The 17,739-nt window shown below is 37.7% G+C and overlaps 1 pseudogene; it reads right to left on the bottom strand.

Annotated features, from left to right (window-relative positions):
• Positions 1-1,002: 1,002 nt before the first annotated feature.
• On the bottom strand, positions 1,003-5,232 carry LOC103236493 (nucleolar protein 8-like; annotated as a pseudogene).
• Positions 5,233-17,739: the final 12,507 nt, after the last annotated feature.

The following is a 17,739-nucleotide window of genomic DNA, read 5'->3' on the forward strand; positions in this document are numbered from 1 at the left end:
TAATGTATAGTTTTCAGTTACTGGACACATATAATGTCTTGAGTATTGTTGTAGACACATTATACATATCAGTACCACTACTGATAATAATAATAAAGGGAGAATTCATTGTTAATTTTATTGCTTCAGAAATTTGGACCAGTCATCACCGTCTTTTAAATTTCGACACTTTTCGAACTGCTGGTGGAGAGAATTATCTTTTGTGTTTTCAGTTCAAATTAGACATCTCCTAAGTGTGAGCATATCCAGTGCCCATTACCACCCAGATGAATTAGCCTTGTTTGGAGAAATGGCTGGTTCCAGATTTTGAGGAAGAAAAGTCTCGGTTTAACCTGAAATATTTTATTGACTAGGTAACTATGAAAATGCTCAAATAATGATAGAGCTCTCAAAAAACCAAGGAGCTGACTGAAAAGGACTCCTATTAACCTAATTAGGTATAATTTGAACTTCAAAAACAATAGTAATTATACTGAAATATAACAAATATAAACATTTCTTGATTGCAAAGTGATATTAGGAAGAAAGAAAGAGAGGGAGGAAGATAAAGGAGAAAAGAAAAGCTTTTCTTTAAAGCAGAATGCCAGCTAATAAGTACAGAAAGAATTATAGAATTAGAAAATCTGTTTTGCAAACTTCCCGGTAGAATAATTGATTTAGGTGAGAACCATCTCTGAATGCTAAAAACCATTCAGAGGTTTTTAGCAAGATTGTTGAAGGATGGGGTATTCACACAGTTTTGAAAAATCACACCATGTATTATTTATTAATTACGATGTGATAGAGTATGCCTTTGCAATGGAGAGATCTGGCAGTCACCATTGTCCCAAATCGTCAAACTCCCCATTGCGACAATGGGTCAGGCTATTAGGTGCCTCTGGATGTGATGGAGTGGGAGGTACACAGCATAACCTAAGTGGAGTCCTTGCCAGAAATGTCTTGTCTAAATCCAATCATGAGGAAACTGTCAAATAAATTCAGGAGATGGAACATTCTGTAGAACAATTGGCTTGGACTTGTCAAAGGATTTGGTGTCAGGAAGATCAGAGGGTCGCAGTGGAAGACTAAAGAAATACAGCATCCAAACGTAATGTGTGAACTTGGCTGGATGCTGAATTTTAAACAGCTGTAAGAGACATTTTGAGGACAAGTGGGGCAATTTGAGTATGGCTAAGATGTTTAATGATGTTATTGAATTCACTTTTTTTTCCTTTTTAAGAAGCTGAATTTAACTTTCTGAAGTAATTACTTAGGAAGAAATGCAGAGGAGTTCCACAGAAAAAGGTGACAACCAGAATGATATTCCATCAGCCAGATTTTTAAAATTCCTCCACTCTGAAATTTCTTTTTTGTCAGCTAAAACTATTTTCCGGGTCCGTTTCCTTAGGTGAGCCTTGTTCACATTCGGCATCATACTCAATGCTGATATTTATTATTTTGGTTTCATTTTCCTTTTTGCATCTTTATGTTTCTTCCGACAATCCATACACAGGTTGTCTGTTCCGGCGTCCCAAGAGTTCCTGCTAATATTACTTCACGCTCCTCTCTAGGATAAATCAGAACCTGCTTGAAGTCCTTCATTATTCTTAGAGAAAAAGAAAAATCTAGTGGTCTCTTTCTCAGGTAATGATGCTTCTCCAGGACTGGACTTTCTGTGATCTGTTCCTTCAGTAACATCTTCCTCTTCGGAACTGCTGTCTTGGAAACACGGGTCTTTCTCATCTCCAGAACCCGTCTGTTTCACCTCTGTGAGTCTCTTCCTTTATGTCTTTAGTGTCTGAATCAAAAAAGGAGAATGTGAACCTGCTGGACTGCTCAGCCCCACTGCTCAGAGCTTCAGGGTCCTGGATTTCCTCAGGTTTCTCTTTGCCACACTCCTCATTCCAGGGTGTGTCCTCTTCCTTTTCACTGGTATATTTTGAAGTTCGAAATATTTCTTTCAGATCCATAGCAATGTTATGATACCTTTCTTTGGACACCTCAGATAGCTTTTCAGCTTCCTCCCTTTTCTTTTTTTGTTTTTCTTTACCTTCTTTTGGTTTATCGTGTCTTTTTCTTTCGTAAGTGGCACGGTCTTGCTTCGTTGGATCATAATGTATGCTGTCCTTAAATTTCTTAGCAGCTACTGATTCTTTGTAGAATTGCTTAAGTTGATTTGCAAAACACTTTGCACAACATTCAGGGCTTTCTTTTCTTCTTCAGCAGGCTCTCTTCTTCCTAGTAGTTTTCTTTTCATTTAACTCTTCCTGTTCCTCTTCACTGTCACTTTCTTGAAATCAAGAGTTCATGCAGAATCTGTCATCAGTGCCAAAGTGCGACTGTAAATCCATGAGCTTCTGTCCAGCTCTGCCCTCAAACTGAGGTTTAATTTTGAGCCTGTTACTGTTATCTTCAGAATCAGATTCCTCATCATCACTGCTATCAGGCAGCTTCCTCGATGTTTCAGCCATAGACTCTTTCACCCATTCCTCTCCTGGACGGCTGTCCTCCTGAGTAGATATCTCCTCTGTTTCACATTCACTATCAGAACTGAAGATGATGTGCGTTAGCTTATCCTCTGGACGACCATCCACATTTGTGAGAGCATTGTGCACCAGCTTCTTCGGCACTTCTTTTGCTTTTTGCCTCGTTTCCAAGGCTGCCAAGCGCTTCTCATCATCTTCAGCATGCTTATCCTTACCACTCAGATCAGACGAATTACTAATAGAAAGTGAGAAATCAGTTTTGATTTCCTCGGGGTCCTTGGATAAGACCTTTGGTGATTTCTCAAGAGATGTGAGGCTGCTTGAGTCAGACCTCTCTTCCTCTGAAGCTTCTGTCTTTGTGGCACTACGGCAGCTGTCTTTGTCAAAGCCTATGTTGTGAGTCTTTGCACTAAGACTTAAGGACTTCTTACCTTCTAATGGCAATAAACTAGAAATAGAATTCTTACTTCCCTTTTCAGAACTGCTAGTGGATGCTGCCTTGCGATCCTGGCTCTCAAAAGTGTTCTTTTTTTTTTTTGAGATGGAGTCTCGCTCTGTCACCCAGGCTGGAGTGCAGTGGTGCGACCTCAGCTCACTGCAAGGTCCACCTCCTGGGTTCACGCCATTCTCCTGCCTCAGCTTCCCGAGTAGCTGGGACTACAGGCGCCCACCACCACGCCCGGCTAATTTTTTTGTATTTTTAGTAGAGACGGGGTTTCACTGTGTTAGCCAGGATAGTCTCGATCTCCTGACCTCGTGATCCCCCTGCCTTGGCCTCCCAAAGTGTTGGGATTACAGTGTTCTGTCTTTTTTGAGGCTGAATATAGTTTGGGCCATTCGCCTTCTTTGCATGTTGGCATGGAGGCAGTTCACCTGATGAGCCATTAACATATGGGGACCCATCTTCCGTGGATATGATACTGGGATTCACATGTTTCATGGAATTCTGATCTTTATTAATATTGTTAGAGGCAACATTGTCTTTCAATGATTTTTTTTTATTGACTCCTTTTCATATAAATGGCCTCCTCCCTTGAAAACCTGGAATTTTGGCTTTAAGTTGTTTTCCTTTGGTTTCTGTTTGCCACAGGTGCTCTCCTCTCCTTCTAACAGGGAAGCCACAATGTCCTCAGGACAAATACACTGTCGGCGTCTGTGGAGGCCAGTGGGAGTGTTGGGGCTCTTGAAGCCTCTGTCAGACTTGCATTGCGTCATGGTTTCTGGTCCATCACTCTCAGTATCTTCATTTGGAACTTTCTGATCAGTGCCAGCCAATTGTTCCAAATCAGCTAAAGTAAGATTCACACGAAGGCAGTTTTTTTTTTTTTTTTTTTTTTTTAAATCATGGCATTATACTCCCTGTCTCCTTCAGAGTCAGCTAATTCTGATGCAGAATCAGCATCTTCACCGCTACCGCACTGAAAGGGAGATTTGAGATTAAGAGGCTTTAATCCATGACCGAGGGCTGACTCTACATTGCTTTTTCTTTTTTGTACTTTAATACAGTGATCAGAAAGCTCACAGATTTCTCTATTTTTGAAGGAAGTTTTCTTGTCTGTAGATTTTTCCATTTGTGAAAATGCTGTACTGTTTTTGACCTTAGCAACATTTTTTTCATCGCAATGATTTCATCTGTATCTCCTGAGTCATACTCACAATCATTTCTAATAATATCATCACTGTCATGGTAAAAGACATTAGTTTTGATACTTAAACCTATTGAAGAATGCAATTTGTGAACTCCTGATTTGAAATCATCCCTTACAACTCCAAAGGGATCATTTTCAGATTCATTTATTGAGGGCTGTATGGTTCTCTATAAGTTTTCCTCTTTTGCAATCATCATTCTTAATTCATCTTCAGAATCAATATCATCATTAGAAATGCTATTTCTCTTCTTGGCAGTTTCCAAGCCAGAAGTCTTAAAAGGTAGATTTTTAAGTTTTTGAGTATCAGAAACAGGTACAGGAGGTGATTTAGAAGAAGTAAAGCAATCACAAGTTCTTTTCTGTGCAGCCTGTTGCTGTGTTAAGGGTGGTCTCTCTATTACCCACTTGGGCCTTGGACTCATGGTCAGAGACCCAGTGGAACTCTCATCCCTCTGCACTTTTATCATCTTCTTGGGAGGGCTGTGGAAGTCAGAGAAGTCTCCTCACCGTTTCTTACTCATAGGGTCATTCCCTCCTTCCAATTCCCAAGTCAAGCTGGATATAGGAACGGTGTTTGTGAAATCCTCCCCTATCTTCTTTAGGTTGTGGCAGGATTTTGAGGGATCATATTTTATAATTTTATATTTATGATAATTTTTAAGGTGAAGAACAAGTAACACTCTTCCGAATTTGCTCACAACCCAATTCTTATACCCTGGCACTTCTGTCCCTGGCACAGCTTTCATATGGAATTCCACTCCTATCTTTTCTAACAAGTTGGTGTTACCTGTTGTTGATTTTCCTTTCTTAGCTTTTGCTTCTTCTTTCTCTTGGGCCAATCTGTGCAAAAAGCTTTCTTTTGCTAGTTGAATTTGTAATGCTCCACCTTTCCATTTTGTTTTATTTAGAACAGACATACATTTTTTCAGGTCTGCTTCTGCTACACTGATGTTGATATATACAAAGATTTTCTGTGGGTTTCCTTGGTCATCTTTCCATGTAATCTCCACATCCGAAACCTCTGCAAATCTGCTGAACTGATTTTGTAGGTCTGTCTCAGAAATTTCCTGGCCAAGGCCACCCACATAAAGGTGCTTCATTTCTCTGTTCACTTTCATGAAGGCTGGGCATACACTTGGTGTGTTTTAGTGGGAAAAGTAATTTTCTCAGCCTTGTTTCTCCGAGAAGACCCAGAGACGTAAAGAGAGAGGCTTGGAGACTGCCTTGTGATTCTCATGCCCCAAACCCACTCCTCACCATGTCATCACCTACAGCCAGCACTGCAGCAGCCCCTGAGTTCACTTTTTAAAAGGCCTGGTAGGCCGGGTGTGGTGGCTCATGCGTGTAATCCCAGCACTTTTGGAGGCCAAGGCGGGTGAATCACCTGAGGTCAGGAGTCTGAGAGCAGCCTGACCAACGTGGTGAAGCCCTGTTTTTACTAAAAATACAAAAATTAGTCAGGTGTGGTCGTGGGCGCCTGTAATCCCAGCTACTCAGGAGGCTGAGGCAGGAGAATTGCTTGAACCCAGGAGGCGGAGGTTGCAGTGAGCCGAGATCACACCACTGCACCCCAGCCTGAGCGATAAGAGTGAAACTCCGTCTCAAACAAACAAACAAACAAACAAACAAACAAACAAACAAATGCCTGGTAATGGTGTTAGGTTGTGTGAGAGAATGTCCTTGTTTGTGAGAGTTATGTGCTAAAATATTTAGGGATAAACTGTCATGTTGTTTCCAACATACTTTAGGATGGCTTGACAGAAAGAGGTGTGTGTAGGTTTCCGTATTAGTCCTTTTGGGATGTTATAACAAAATACCATAGATTGGAGTGCTTATAAACAGCAGAAATCTATTTCTCACAGTTCAAGGGTCTGGGAAGTCCAAGATCAAGGCATCAGCAGATTTGGTATCTGGTGAGAACCTACCTTCTGGTTCATAGATGCCACCTTTTCACTGTGTCCCTATGGGGTAAAAGAGATGAAGGGTCTTTTTCAGACCTCTTTTATAAGGGCAATAATTCCATTCATGTGGGTTCTACCTCCCCAAAGTTCTAACTACTAATATCATCATGCTGGGGGTTAGATATTTCAACGTATGAATTTCAGGGGGACACAAACATTCCGACCATAGCAATACCTATATAGAGAGATGAAGCAGGGCCACAAGATTATTAATAGTTGGTGTATGTAAGCAAGCGTATACCAATATTCACTTGACATTTCTTTAATTTTTGTGTAGATTTGAAATTTTTCAAAGTAAGAAAAATAGTATCTATGGGAATCAAGAGAAAATATTTTTCCCCCCACTTTTTATGCCTGTTGTCCTCTACACTTAGTAATTATTTCATGACGTGAAAGCCCTGCTCTGATTTGTTAGTTTTGTCTGACGAATGGAGTTTAGTTCTGAGGACTTAGACTCACCCTGTATCTCTGCGGGTGATCAGGATGTTGTAGAAACAGTGAATTTAGATTTCTTGGACACATTTTCTTTTGGGACTTTTCTTTGATTAATATGTGAAATGACAGCAAGGGACCTTGTGAGGGTCTTGGTTCTTGTTATTCCCTGCAGCTGCAAGAGCGGGTTCCAGAAGGCCAGTGAAGAAATGTGGTAAATACATGGTACATTCCTTATGGTTCAGCAGAAGGCTTGAAAGATCCCTGGAACGATTTGGAAAGAAATACCTTGAGACTTTTTATATGCAAGTCTGTAAAAGCCATCATGTCAGTGCATTTTATAGCATTTTGTCTGCCTCCTTTCAGTGACAGATGTTGGAAGTCTTGGCATGGTAGTCATGCATTTTGAACTACCTGCATGGGGCATCTTGAGTTCCACATAAGAAAAGATGGTAGAGAGAAAAAAACTGGGGGGCGGGAGCAGGGGAGGGGAGGACCATTTTCTTATAAATTTTATTTCTCCAAAGATAGGATAAAACTCAAATCATAACTTTGCAGTTATATACCTTTTGAAAAACTGATCGGTAACAATTTTATTAAACAATTGTTGAATAAAAGAGGAGAAGATGTGGTGCTATAAGATTCTTTGCTAAATGGAGTTTTTATATTAAAATTACAGATACAAATATTAGGGGATTTTTACTAATTGAATTCCTGCTATGTGCTTCCTTTTAATATAATAACTTGACATTAAGAAACTTCTGTCCTTAAGAAACTCAAGAATACATTAGTGACTATCTTAATCATTTTAATGTTTCTATAAAGGGAGAATATCTGACTTTTATGTTTTTACTGAGTTTGAGAAGTATTTGGGGGATTCTAATTCTCATAAGGGTCTTTGACTTCCAGTTTTCCTTCTCCTAAGAGCAATGACACAGCAGATTGAAGATTAATGATGGTCTGGAGGGAGCTGGGATATGCAGATTGTATTCAATGTCATTGAAGAAATGTGCTTTGAGTATCCACCATGTACCAGGCATGGTGCCAATGCAGATAAAAATGCAAGAGAGACCATTTCACAGAATCTATTTGTTGACTGTCAATGACACAAGAACATGTGTTTGGAGGCGCTTGGCTATTTTTGCTGGGATGGTCTTCATGGATGGACATTACTATTCTCTTTCTGTTTTAAATCCATAGACAAGAAAGCCCTTCTTGGACTATTCCAATTTTGTCTCACATAATTTATTGGGGAAAATGAGTTCCATATGTTTAGTAAAGTTGTTCCAGAACTACCTCCTTTCTGGCTCATGTTTAGTATTTTGGGATTTGGTGGCTGTGTTTACGGTCAACAAAAGCATGATCTTCATCACTTTTATGTCTTCTTTAAAACACACCTCTTCAACTATTCTGTCTTTCAGATGTAAAAATCTTTGCCTTCTTACTTCATCATCATTTTCTCTTTAAACTTATATGAGAAGGGTAGACAATCCTGAATACCATTAGGATTTACCCTAACCCTGTTTTTCATAGAAAAGAATATGTAAACTTCCATTAGGAAGTATGTGAAAGAAACTTTCCTTTAAATAAAAATGTGTAAGTCTTTAGAATTGCCCTTGCAAAGTTCTAAATCAATCAGCCAGGGCTAATACATCACTTGAGGAGATGGGCTAGTGGCATTCTCATGAACGATCACCTGTGATTACAGAGCTCCGGCTGGCCCAAGATTTTACTTTCCTGTGGGATTTGACACCACTGATCATTTTAGTTTCCTGCATCAGCCATGCACAGAAAGTCTTAATGGGACAGTATGCAAAATGCATTCTCATTACATTTGTTCTCTTTTTGTAAAATGACCTTTAAAAATATTAAAGGTCATTTTAATATTTTTAATCTTTTCTGTCTGAAGAGTATACTTTTAGAGACACATGGCTTATCTTTCATAAAATATGATTCAGAACAAGAAGATAGGTTTTGAGATATTTAGACAAGGATGGACTTAGGCAATTGTGGAAGCTTTCACACTTCTTTGTCAGCAGGTTTCACATCCATTTTTCCTTCCCACTCCCTCCTTTGAAACCTTTATTTCAAGTCAACAATAGAGTTTTATTTATGAAGTTTAAAAATTATTTTACCATTTAACATATTTTAATTTTTTGATGTTACTTTCTGTTTTTTTGCTATCGTTTATTCCATTCAATAAATGTGCCCTCATTTAATCCTGTGTGGTTGGACATTACTTTTCACTGTTCACTTCTATAATAGCATTGAAATGAACATTCCTGTAGTGAAAACTTTCAAGATATTAATGATAATTTCCTTAGGTCAAATTCTTGGATATGAAATTATTATGTCAAAAATAGGCACATCATTAAGTCTTCTTATACAAGTTATGAAGCATTATGATGTGAGAATGTACATTTTCTCTCACCCTCTGCAAAATTAGATATTATAATAATCTGCTTGAATATGATGTATTGAAGTCTCATTGATTATATCCATATTTCTTTGATTATTGTAAGTTTGGAATTTTTAATAGATTTTTGGTTTCTAGTGTTTTATCTTGAAAAATACCCAATACGGTGATGAATCAGGGCCTGAAGTGTCATAATTTATAAGCTTACTTGCTGGTGTCCAAGGAATAGCTTTTTTCAGTGCATAGAGTTATAAGGACGTAAAATGTTCAAATAAATGCTTTCTAGGAGCACACTAATTCCTATCTCCCTCCCAGGGTGAGATTGATTGATATGCTGAAGTTAATATCAATGTAAATGCATCTATTTAAACCCATGCTTTGATATCTTTGAATTTTCTTTTTCATTTGATGTCAAATGAATATATTCCTTAATTATTGATGAATAGTGACTGAGGTGGCTAAAGTTAAGGTAGAAATCAATCATTTGATGGTCATTGGGCACACAGGATAGTTGGGTGTATATTAGACCTCTCCCAGCAGGCAATGACAGTGGACCATATCCAAGAGTCTAGAGCCATAAAGTGAATTATTTTCTGCATTTCATAGATAAACCATGCAGTGTACTCAGAAAAACACGGGCTAATCTTTCTTTCTTCTGTCTCTCTCTGGTGTCACTTTATCTCCAACTCTATCTTTCATTTCTACTCTTTTCCTCTTACCTTATCAATTTTTTTTCTCCTCAATCATATTTCCTTCCTCTGCCATTGCATAATATGTTTCAAAAAGAGTGGATTTTAAACGTTCTCATCACCAAGGAATGATAAATATGTGAGGTCATGTGGAGTGTGATCATTCTCCAATGTATACATGTACCAAAACATCACATTGTATCCTGTAAGTATATACAATTATTATTTGTCAATTAAAAAGAAAAGATAATAAAAATAAGTATTCATTAATCTTTCCTCCATATTTTGTTTTGTTTTGTTTTTTTCCTATCTTAATTTATGGACAAGATCACACCAAATCACTTCTACAGGGAAGGGTGTGATAAGAAAGAAGTCTCCTGCTGGCTTTGATTTTCTTTCTTTCTTTTTTTTTTACTTTTTTTTTTGTTATTATACTTTAAGTTCTAGGGTACATGTGCACAATGTACAGATTTGTTACATATGTATACTTGTGCCATGTTGGTGTGCTGCACCCATCACCTCGTCAGCACCCATCAACTCATCATTTACATCAAGTATAACTCCCAATGCCACGCCTCCCCCCTCTCCTCTCCCCCCTCCCCATGATAGGCCCCGGTGTGTGATGTTCCCCTTCCCTAGTCCAAGTGATCTCATTGTTCAGTTCCCACCTATGAGTGAGAACATGCGGTGTTTGGTTTTCTGTTCTTTCGATAGTTTGCTGAGAATGATGGTTTCCAGCTGCATCCATGTCCCTACAAAGGACACAAATTCATCCCTTTTTATGGCTGCATAGTATTCCATGGTGTATATGCTGGCTTTGATTTTCAAAGAGTAGAAGAGTTGCTGCATACCCTTACCAACATTTGGTGTTGTTTTACCAATCCTGTGGGTGTGAAATGAGATATTTTTATTTTCAACTGTATTTATTTGATTATAAGTGAGTCTATTTACATAGTATAGATATTTTATTAATCCTTTCTTAGTTACTATTATAGACTGCACGTTTGTGTTAAGGACAAATCTTGCTTAAATCTGAGAGCAAAGTAGATGATAAAGAGAAAAGCATATATGACAATAGCATGAAGTGTGTTCACATACTATATACATATATATATATCCAGTGCATAGGTAAAGATTAAATAATTATAATAAACTGAACAACCATATGCCCATCATTCAGTCTAAGAAATAAAATAATTCTGGTAATTTGAAAATTATTAAATTGTCCTCCCCCTCAGTTGCACTCAGAGGAATAATCTTCTGTAAATGATTCCCATAGTTTTCTTCATATCATAATGAACATGTATGTGTGTATTCCCAAATACAGTGCTTGGTTATGCCAATTTTTGAATATGCCTCACTTCACCCAATGGACTCTGTATTCAAATTTTCTGGGCTTGAGATCCCACTTCATCACCTCGGTGGGAAGCTGTATCAACTTGGGAAAGTTATTTCATCTGTTCAGTCATAATTTCCACATCCGTAAAATGCTAACAGTAACTGTACATGCCTCATAGCATTCTTGTGAGATTAAATTATATATATGGCACTTAGCCAAGAGTTTGGTAATAGTAAGCAATTTACATATTCACTGTTATCATTATCATTACTATTATGATTACATTCTTCAGTGACTCATGTCTCATATTATGGTGATGTATGTGACTACAGTTTGTCACTGCCATATAATACTTCACTATATGTATATGCCATAGTTGATGTATTCATTTTAATGCTGATGGGCATTTGGACTGTTTCCAGAATTTGGCTATTATAAATATTACTGGTAAGAATATTTTTGTACAGGTCTTGTCACACAAGGATGAGAGTTGCTCTAAGATTTTAGGTTATATGCCCAAGAGTAGACCTGCTGGGTCACAATATGTGCACGTTCATCTTTACTAGGTAGTGCCAAATAATTTTCTAAAGCAATTATACCAATTTATCTCCCAACTGGCATGTAGAAAAGTTGCTCCATAGTTTTACCAACACTTGATGTTGTCTTACTAATCTTTTTGAAATGGCCACCTTGTCTGGGGTATATACCCTGGAGTTTGCTGTCTCGTGCCGAGAAAGAATTTAGGACATGGACACATGTGGGTGGGTTAAGGAGTGGAAAGTTTAATAGACAGAAGAAAGGAGAGAGGAGAGCAACCCTTTGCAATAGAAAGAGAGAGAGACAGAGAGAGAGAGGTTGGAAAAACGGGGAAGGTGGCAGATCACAGCAGATTTTATATGCAAGCTGAAGGCAGTGTCTGATTTATGTACATTGGTTCTATCAACTATGACATTTACGTGGTATGTGGGGAAGGCTGGTTGCCTCATCCTAATCTTATTATGCAAATGGGCTTTCCAGTTGATCAGGCCATCTTGTGTGCTTTTTACTCTACAGGTGGCTGACAAAGAGAAGGGAAGATGGAGCCTCCATCTTGAATATGTCTAGTCCCTAGTTCCTGTCAGCACTTACCTGTGCAAGCTCCCAGCTTGCTTATCAATGTTGCTCGACTTTACAGGCTGCTCTTTGTTAGAAAATGATTTGGGGCTGTTTTTCATTAAGAGAAAAGCCTTACCGAGGACTCCCATGCCCTTACTATATGCCTAAGTGATTTCTTCTTAACTCCTATATCATTTTGGGTGTGAAATGTGATCTCTTTTTTATTTTAATCTTATTTCTTTGATTATAAATCAGGTTGATTTATAGGAGCTGTTTACACAGTCTAGATATTAATCCTTTCTTAGTTACTGTTACAAACTGCGTGTTCATGTCTCCCTAAAATTTTATGTGTTGAAGCCCTAGCTGCCAGTGGGATGGTATTCGGAAGTGGGGACTAGGTGTAGGTGAGACCATGAGAGTCAAGCCCCCATGATGGATTAGCGTCTTTATAGAAAGAGAAAGAGACTAGAGCACATTCTTTTCATCATGTGCAGACACAAGAGTAAGAATAAGGTGCCTGTTTGAAAACCAAGATGGGGGCCCTCATTGGAGACTGAATCTGCTGGCACCTTGCTCTTGGGAACTGCGTGAAATCAGTATTTGTGGATGAGGCCACTCATTCTATGGTATTCTACTGTAGTAGCCCACACTGACTAAGACAGTTACTTATGTTGCAGTTGTTCTTTCCTCCTTTGCGGCTTGCTTTTAAATTGTCAGTGGTAACTTTGGATGAACAGAAGTTCTTAATTTCAATGTGGTTGAACTTATCAAATATTTCCCTTATGGTGAGTGTCATGGCTAATTTTGTATGTCAATGTGAGGGTCACAAAGTGCCCAGACATTTGGTCAAGTATTCCGGGTGTGTCTGTGAGGGTGTTTCTGGATGAGGTTAGCATTTGAATTGGAAGATCAGCAAAACAACTGTCCTCTCTAATGTGGATGGGACTCATCCAGTCAGTTGAGAGTCTGAACTGAACTAAAAGGCTGATCCTCCCTTGAATAAGAGAGAATTCCTCCAGCCTACCTGCCATGAGCTGGGACATTGGCTCTTTCCTTCCCTGGACTTGAACTGAAACATGAGCTCTTTCTGAGTTCTAAGCCTGCTGGAATTTGGACTGAAACTACACCATTAGCTCTTCTGAGACTTCAGTGTGTAGATTGCAGATATTGGGATATTTCGGTTTCCATAATTGTGTGAGGCAATTCCTTATATCATTTTCCATATATACATACATTCTATTGCTTCTGTTTCTCTGGAGAATCCTAACAGTTAGCCTTTGTTTGGTCTTCTTTAGGAAATCATTTACTCTCCTAGGGTCCTACAGATGGTTTTCTATATTACCTTCTAAAAGTTTTGCAGTTTTACCTTTCAAATAAAAGATTTTAGTCTACCATAAATTAACTTTTGTACATGTTGAGAAGTGTAGATTAAATTTTATTCTTTTCTCTGTAATAACCAATTAATCTAGAACTTTTATTGAACGTTCCATCCTTTCTACACTAATCTGAAGTGTATGATCTTCCATAAATTAAGTATATTTCTCTTTATGGGACTGTTTCTGCTTTCCATATTCCTTTAACCCGGTCTGTTTGCCTATCCTTGAACTATCTTAATTATTACAGTTTTATAACAGAACTTGATATCTAGCAGGGCAAGTCCACCTACCTTCTTGTTATTTAACAAGTGTTTTGGCTTTTCCTGTTCCTTTACTATTTGAGATAAATTTTAGAATCAGCTTGCTTAACTTGCTGGAAAACTCTCTTGCGTATCACATGAAATCTACAGATGAATTTAGGTAAAATTTACTTTATTCGAATATTGAATCTTCTTATTAAAAATTGTTGTATTGCTCCCTATCTATCTATTTAGGTTTTCTTTAATATCTTTCAACAACATTTTCTAATTTCCTCTATAATGGGCATATGTGTGCTTTGTGAGGTTTGTTCTCAGGTACTTAATATTTTTTCTTGAAGTTGTAAATTATATCATTAAAATTATATTTTCTAACCAATTTTTGCTAGTATATTAAAACCAGTTATATTTTCAATACAATTTTCTATCCTAAAATCTTGGTAAATTTAAAACAATTCTAATAATCAATTAAATATTACTTTGTCTTCTTCCATACCGTCTCCAAATAAAGGCAGTATTTTGTTCAGATTTTTAAGAACTTTTTCTTGCCTTACTGTACTGGTTGACACTCCAGTAAAATGATGAATAGGAATGGTGAGAGCTGGCATCCTTATCTTTACCTGACATTAAAGGAAATGTTTTCAGCGTTTCACCATGGATTTTAGGATTTTTGGAGCTGTTTTTATTAGGAAAACATTCTTCTATCTTGGTATAGCAGATTCAAAAGGACTGAAAGTTCTTTGACAGTCCTCCCACAAAGAGATGGGGTCGGTTTCTCCTACCCTAGAATCCGGGTTGTTCTGTGACTGATCAACAGAGCACAAGAAAGGTGACCCAAAGCTGGTTCTGGGCTTTTCCTTTAAGAAGGCTGGAAAACTTCCCCCCAGGTCCCGTGGAGTTTTGACCTTCCATGTAGAAATCCACATATCCTGCTTGAAAGACCAAATGAGAGAGAAGAGAGCTCCAGCTGAGTCCAGCCTCCAGGTCATTTCTGCCAAGTGAGTGAAGCTGTCTTGTATCCTCTGGCTCTGCTCACTGGCATCACCAGCTGAAGACCACTGAGTGACTCCAGTCAATGCCACATGGAGTAGAAGAGTCATACAGTTGAGTTCTGTCTGAATTCCTGATGTACAAAAATGTGAGATGTAATGAAGTGGTTGTTTATTAAGCCATCAATTTTTGGGGGAGTTTATATAGCAGAAAAAAGCTGGCTGAGAATTTGGTAATGGGAAGGGCATATCCCCATAAAAAGAAGTTAAAGCATGGCCTTTGCATGTAGGTGGTAAGTAAAAGCAGGAAAAAGCCTCCATGAAACTGTAAAACTGGAAAGGCCTCAAAGAGATTATTGTGAGGACTTGAAGGACAGTGAGAAAAATATGAGAAGCTAGGGGTCTTATTTTGTAATGGTGGAAAGTTGGGTAACATTGTCACCTGCCACAGGATGGAAGTAGAAGGAGTTCCCAATGAACTCCTAGATCTTTCTGGGGAGATTTGCATGAAAAATATAAAAAGTGGCAACTTGGGGTTTTATTTGCCACTGATGAGGTAGGAGAAGAGGGAGGTAAACCAAAGAATGAACTGTTCATATTCTAAAGTTTTTTGGATGTGTCTCATAGACCCTCTCTGATAAACAATAGGATTTTTAATTGTCTTGACAGCATTGACCCAAGATAGAGAGTAGCATGTCTCAAAAAGATCGTGAGTGCTCTGTTATCTAACAGGTGAATCCCAATGATATTCATAGAAAATCCACAAAGTTTTTAATGGAGATTATATTGATGGAACTGACGAAGAGGACTAGAAGAGACAGAGTTAGTGCAAAGTAAAAACAGACCTTTGGTTCCCCAACTTTCTATGTGCAGGAAGTAGACTCTCAGTCTGCTTCTTAAGTTGCAAACTCAGGCCATTTCTTACGGGAAAGAAAGGGTGACTCAGAGGGCAGAACCCAGCACTTAGCTCAGAGGACAGAGCCAAAGGAAACATTCTGAAGGAGAAGGGTTGATGGAAGTGGTGAATAACTGGTCCTTTTAGTTTACAGGTCTTTAGGTCCAGAGGAACTATATTGAAAAAATGTACTGAAGAAGTCTCATCTATTGATTTAGCTCTATCATTTTGTTATTTATTCCTATTTGTTTGCTTTGTTTTTTGCCTCTGTTTCCCTTTGGCTGTTTATCATCTTCATTATTCTGTTTGGATCACCTTGTGAATGCTTTAATATAGATATTTTAAATTTAATTTAGGTCTATTATTTCCATTTGCTTACTTTTTATATTTTCTACTTTTTTACTGAGATTTCCTTTATTTTATTTCATTGTGAGCATATTTTCTTTATTTTAGTTTTTATTTTTATTTCAATAGTTTTTGGGATAAAGGTGGTTTCGGTTACATGGAAAAGTGTTTTAGTGGTGATTTCTGGGATTTTGGTGCACTCAACACCTGAGCAGTGTACACTATACCCAAATATGTAGTCTTTTGTCCCTCACCTCTCTTTTCCCCCAAGTACCCAAAGTCACTTGTATCACTCTTATACGTTTGCATCCTCATAGCTTTCTTTCCACTTATAAATGAGAACATATGAAATTTTGTTTTCCATTCCTGAATTACTTGACCTAGAATAATGGCCTCTAGCTCCTTTCAAGTTGCTTCAGAAGACTTTATTTCATTCCTTTTTATGGCTGAGTAGTATTCCATAGTGTATATATACCACATTTTCTTTATTCACTTGTTGGTTGATGAGCACTTAGGTTGGTTCCATACTTTTGCAATTGTGAATTGCACTGCTATAAACATGTGTGTGCATGTGTTTTCTTCATATAATGACTTCTCTTCTTCTGGGTGGATACCCAGTAGTGGAATTGCTGGATCGGATGGTAGACCTTCTTTTAGTTCTTTAAGGAAAATCTCCGCACTGCTTTCCATAGTGCTAGTACCAGTTTACATTCCCACCAGCAGTGTAAAAGTGTTGCCTTTTCACCACACCCATGCCAGCATCTATTGTTTTTTAATTTAATTATGGCTATCCTTGCAGGAAAAAGATGGTATCTCATTGTGGTTTTGATTTGCATTTCCCTGATCACTAGTGATGTTGAGCTTTTTTTCATATGTTTGCTGGTTGTTTGTATGTCTTCTTTTGAGAATTGTCTATTCATGTCCTTAGCCCACTTTTTGATGGGATTGTTTGCTTTTTTTTCTTGCTGATTTGTTTGAGTTTCTTATAGTTTCTGGATATTAATTCTTTGTTGGTTGCATAGTTTGTGAATATTTTGTCCCATCCTTGGGTTGTCTGTTTACTTTGCTGATTATTATTATTATTATTTTGCTGTGCAGAAGCTTTTTTGTTTAATTGGGTCATTATGAGTACATTTTCTTTTGCCTCATTGAGATAGTTACGGTAGTTGCTTAAAACACTTATTTATTAAATCCTATATTTGGATCTTATGTCTCAGAATTGGTCTCCATTGATTGCCTTTTCCCTTGATACTGAGTCACATTTTACTGTTTTTGAAATAATATTTTGAATAATTTTGGATTATATCCTGGAAAATTTGAAAATGATGAAGTGAAGATTGTTAATTTTTTTGTCATGTTCCTTTAAAGAAGAGAGTAAATATATATATTTTTGGTAGGCAATTAATTTGTTTAGACTAAAATTGCATACTGTGTTATTTGGAAGCAACTAAAATATCATTTTAATTTTTTCCCCTATTAGCTGGAATGTTCACAGTCTTCCCTACACACACGGTACAAGGGGTAGACAGATACTTGAACAGAAAGTTTATACACAGAATTTGGAATTCCTAATCCTTGGCTTTCATCTTTTCTGTCTTTCTACATTATTTTTCAGTGACTTTGTTTCCCTTCACTCTTTTTTCTGGATCTTCCTGTTGTATATAATGCAGGATTTCATCATTTTAGCTGCCCAGTGACTGTATCTTTCCACAGGCTGAAAGAAAAATACATCAGTAATCTCATGCTATTCTGATCCCTTCTATCCTCCAGAATATTCTTGCTTCTGTTTATTCTCCAAATACTTCAGGTCATTGATTTGTTTGTTTGTTTG

This window comes from Chlorocebus sabaeus, chromosome 7 (assembly GCF_047675955.1).
Source record: "Chlorocebus sabaeus isolate Y175 chromosome 7, mChlSab1.0.hap1, whole genome shotgun sequence".
Classification (NCBI taxonomy): Eukaryota; Metazoa; Chordata; class Mammalia; order Primates; family Cercopithecidae; genus Chlorocebus; species Chlorocebus sabaeus.